Genomic DNA, 5,374 nt, shown 5'->3' with positions numbered 1-5,374 from the left:
TATCTAGGGGTCATAGCGCGAGAAAAAATTGTTATTGTCCATTCCAATTGGAAAGTTGTCCCAAAATCTCTAAAGGACCTAATATGGGCCGACATTTTGGTAAGTGCATTTAACTAACCATTTGTATTTCATTTTGTTTAATTAAGTTGAAAACGTCATCATTGACAATAAATATTTATATTCTGAAGGTCAACATAAACATGATCCTTTTACTAAGTATGGTCTGGATCCAGAAACTTGGGAGGAATTTCCAAAATGCCGCCAAACTCCTAATTGGCAGGTTTGATGTAACAAGATTTTTCTTTAAATTTGATTTCAAATATGTTTCTTTAATTAATTAATTTGTGGAAATTCTTTATAATTTATGATAGGGAATATGAAAAAAGGTTCGGGAAATTAAAAAATACAATGACTGCCCCCACTTACTGTCTCGTGGGGGTTATGATCTTCTCTGAAAAAAACTCATGGACGAGAAAAGGAAGACACGACAACAACAAGTTGAGTTTACTGAGGATTCAACAATGATTGTTGGCCCTCCATCCCTGATTGCAAGACATGTGAAGTGGAAGATGGCTCGCACAAAGCGATATGGCCAGATGACGTCTGCAGCGGCACAAGAAATATCTGACAAAATTATGAGTTCATGTTAAGGCTGAATTTGAAGCCTTATTTTTTCTATAATAAGTACCTAAGTTGAAATCTAAATCCATGTTGTGCTTGTTACAGGACTCTTTACAAGAACAGATGATGCAGGGCAACTTTGTTCCCCTTGGTTGTGACGACATATTAAATACTGCTATTGGCCGACTGAAGCATCCAGGTCGCGTTTGTGTAGTGGGGATTAGTGTCACAATTAGTCAGTACTTTGGACAGGCCTCACGTGGCTCCAACACTTCCTCTGCATCAATTAGCCCACAACAATTGGTTGACATCATCGAAAACCTAAAGCAAGAGTGGAGGAAAAAAGTAGAAGAGGAAAACAAAAACCTGAAGGAAGCCTGGAGGAAAGAAGTAGAAGAGGAAAATAAACACAGTTTGGAGATAATGAAACAATAGTTGAAGGAGGCAATAAAAATTGAGTTATCCCAAATGGCATCGCAACACTCGCCCCCCGTTGAGGCCCTAGATATACAAGTATTAGCTGCACGTGTGAGCTCCAAGGGGAGCTATGCCAAAGCTACTACAAATCCATTAGGTGAAAAGCCTTCTGCTGTTGATGTGGCTACTATGGGCTTGTACGTAGTAGGTGATCAATGTACACGGCTAGTGGCCTTGGGAAAAGTGTATGACAGTGTGACCACCATACACAATGTCCCTTATGCAGATGATGTTGTTAGGGTCGGTGTTACAACAGTTTATGATGGTGACGCTTAGGTACCTTTTCCAATGTTAGAGATTTAGTATGCCAGGCAGGCCTTTCACACATTCATTAGATGGCTGACACATCTTGTCAAACCTGTATCTAATGAGGTATTTTTTCCCCCTTCAAAGATATGAAATGAATGTTACACTGTTAAAAATTGTTTCATACGATTAACTTAATTTTTATTTTCATTAACCATATAGGATTCACACAATTGTGTGCCGAAACTGGTTGTAGCTGTTGAAAGGTCTAGTACAATTGTTGGAGTTGATCTATTGGGAGAATTGATTAAGAACTTGTTTGTTGTTTACCAGAAGCCTATTGAATTGTCATGGGATGGGACAAAATTTAGGATTCCTAATGTACAAGGATCCTTCTTCATCACACATGCAGATTTAACTGAAATAATATCAGGTGACAAATGTTTGAACATATCTATACTACAGTTATGGATGTTGTAAGTAAATTGAATTACAAGATCTCTTTTTGATTAACTCATAATTAATATTATTTATGGTATATGATTAACAATATTCATGTGAAATGTTCCAAATAGGTTTATGGATGACTAGAGTACTAGCTTAGGTCATGGTTCAATGTACCTTTCCTTGAGCCCCAGTCTATACATAATGCAAAGGATAGACGTCATGAATGTCAACATTACATTGAAACATGGGTGAAGGAATCACAGCAAGAGATATACTTAGGAGCTTAATTTAATTAGTAAGTAAAATTTATCTAGTACATTCAAAAAATATTTGCATTATATGTACCTAATTATAGTTGTGGACTTCAGGGCACATTGGCAGCTTGTTGTTGTGTGTCCAAGGGACAATATTGTTGTTTGGTTTTGTTCTTTGCATGAAAAGCCTAATATTAACATCAAAACTTGCATTAACAGGTTATGTTTAAAATTGTAATTGATTTAATGTATAACAATTGTACGAAACCTAAAAAGAATTTTGATCCCATATACGTTTATGTTTTTTTTGTAAACAGTGCAATGAAGACCTTAACCACTAGTTTGGAAGGTAAATCGGATCAACATGTACCTCGGTGGATTGAAGTAAAAGTTAGTCATTATATAATCAATATAGGTCTTTCGGATTAGTCACATTTTGAAACTTTGTAAGTAGAACATGCTAAATATATTTCCTATTGAATTTAGAGCCATGTTCAAACCAGAGGCTATGAGTATGGATATTATGTCATGCATTGGATGTGGAACATAGTCAGTGGGGGTTTGAAGAATGAATGGAGCAGTGTGTATTTACTATAAAAACTTCCAATTGTTAGTTTGGTATCTGTTTACAATTTCAGTGTTTCATGTACATGACAAATTTGTATATTTTAAATTTTGTAGTGGTTTTTTGATGGGACAATGTTAGACATCGAGGCCATAACAACACTTCACAAGAAATGGGCAACATATTTTTTACAAGTTAAAAACATGTCATTTAGAAAGCTTTAGATGATATAGGATGAAATTGTTTGCAACGTAATATGTTTATTGTTAACATTATAAACACCTTTGGTAAATAAATGACATTTATTTCAGCAGTAATATATATTTGTTTATTACTATTTGTCTGCACCAAAGTCCTTCCACAATGCTTTGTGTTTACAATGTGTAGTTGCATTGATAGGAAAAGTGTTTATTGTTATAGGTGATGGTGATGAATTTTATCATGAATTAATAGACCATGGCTACCCTGATGGAAATGAAAAGGCTTTATGGACAAAGGTGCTAGAATCATGTAAGTCCTCATCTGCAGTCAAGTTACCACTAAAAAATGTATACATGCCAGTTGAAAATGTAAGTATTGCTTCGACATATTGAATAAAATTTATATCATTTTGCAATTTTATGTTTGCTCAGATGTTGAAGTAATTTTCTTCATGTGTTTATGCAATACTTAGAATGTTTAATTCTTAAAGTAGGAAAATTCAGTATCTTTTGCAAGAAGGATACCAGTTTTGAACTCGAAAAATAGTCAGTGGCTTAACTTCAACGGTAATAATTCTGAAAATTGTATGATTTACTTTCACCTAGTTAACTTAACAACATCTTTGGCATATTTTGGTGTTTATTCAACTTCTGATTCCCCTCCCATGTTAGCAGTTGTTTTCTCACAACCTCAAGGTGTTGATGAAGTCAAATTTCCTGCCTATTCTTCTATGGTGGAAATACAAGTAATTAATTATGACTACTATCAGACATTGTTTGACCAAAGCCAAATTGCAGCACCTCCAATTGCAAATTCAAGCTTGACTGTTGCACAAAAATAAAAATTTACAATTAAGACAATCTCCTCAGAATGGGGTTATGCCACTAAGACTACAAAGGTTTGTGCCTTCACAGCCCAACTCCTTGCATGCCATAAGCAATGATTTATTACTCTTTGCATAACTGGTATCTTATGAACAATGAAAGTGTTTTTTCTATTGATTCATAACTATTGGTGCTTATACCTTACCTAGGTTATTGAAGAGCTTTAAAATTTTTCTTGACTTTGTTTATTCCTTAAATTTGCCTAGGATGTTCATTCTTTGATACATTTTTCATGCATTATTGGTTTTTCATCACTAAACTAAAAAAAAAACAAATTTATTTCTATTAAACACAACCTAATGTTCCCAGGTACATAGAAAAAGAGTAGAAATAAAAACCCTCGGAAAAATTGTTTAACTTGAATTCTATATGAAATTCTTGTGGTAGTGGTGATGTAAAACAATTATATATAAAGCTCAGTCTATTTATAATAATTAGGTTAGGGAAATGTTTCTCAAGCTTGTGTCTTTTGACACTTAAAGCTTAACAAATTTGGGCATACATTTCATCTTTTTTTTTCTTTTCATCTTTCTTATCTTTAAAAATGATTTTTAGTGTTGATTTTGTCCAAATTTGATTCCAAAAGCTCCATATGCATAGGTAATTGTTGTTGGGTCTTTTCTCTATCATCCCTTGGATTTTGCATGTCCTTGTATGTTTTGTGATGTTGAAATTCCTGTTGAGATAATTCGGGATGGTGTAATCTCTTGTGAAGCTCCATCTCACCTTCCTGGAAAGGTTACTCTATGCATTACTTCTGGAAACCTGGAGTCCTACAATGAGGTTAGAGAGTTTAAATATCGTGATAAGACCAATAGTTGCACTGAATGTACTCAATCAGAAATAGAAGCCACTAGAAGTCCAAAAGAGTTGTTATTACTTGTTAGATTAGGGAAAATGCTTCTTTCTGCATCAACAGTAAAGAATGACAACATAGAATCTGGAATTCCTTTCATAAAACAGAAAGCTAATGACGACTCGTGGAGCCATATTATAGAGCCTCTTCTAGTTGGCAGTGGAATGTCGATTGGTACTGTTGATTGGCTTCTTAAAGAGCTTCTAAAAGATAACCTTCAATAGTGGCTTTCTTGCATATGTCAGTAAAAAGATGAAGAGACAAGTTACTCTTTGACCAAGAAAGACCAAGGGATTATTCACATGGTTGCTGGGTTAGGTTTCCAATGGGCCTTGAACCCTATTCTCACTTGTGGAGTCAATATAAATTTGTGACATCAATGGGTGGATTGCCCTTCATTGGGCTACACGTTTAAAAAGGTAATAGAGATCTCTAGAGAGCTTGCTACTATGTTTACTGATTTATTTAGTTTTGGTGAAAGATGTTAATATTTCTATACAAGGCTTATAGGTAATGAAGATAGGGAAAGCATACATACTTGAGGTACAAAATGTGCTTGCTAAAATATATGTAGGTAATTTTTTTTTTATTTTCATTTGGAGAAGGGAATGCAGAAGCAACAAAAGAAAACATGGAGAAGGAAAGGAGAATAAACTATTTGATCTCTTATTATAGGTATAGAGCACTAAAATGCAAGGAAAAGATAAGTGTTTCAGATATTCAAGTTTGAAAATTAAATTTCTAGAGATGCAATAGGATAGATTCAAGAAAAACTGAAAAGGATGTGTTCGGTTAACATGATACCAAAATACACTGTTTTCAA

At 34.3% G+C, this 5,374-nt stretch overlaps 1 pseudogene; it reads left to right on the top strand.

Annotated features, from left to right (window-relative positions):
• The first annotated feature begins 1,089 nt into the window (after positions 1–1,089).
• On the top strand, positions 1,090–4,974 carry LOC114385964 (annotated as a pseudogene).
• Positions 4,975–5,374: the final 400 nt, after the last annotated feature.

The sequence above is a fragment of the Glycine soja genome, chromosome 15, assembly GCF_004193775.1.
Source record: "Glycine soja cultivar W05 chromosome 15, ASM419377v2, whole genome shotgun sequence".
In the NCBI taxonomy this organism is placed as follows: domain Eukaryota; kingdom Viridiplantae; phylum Streptophyta; class Magnoliopsida; order Fabales; family Fabaceae; genus Glycine; species Glycine soja.
Note: the sequence above shows the minus strand (reverse complement) of the source record. Positions and strands in the feature narration are given on the sequence as shown.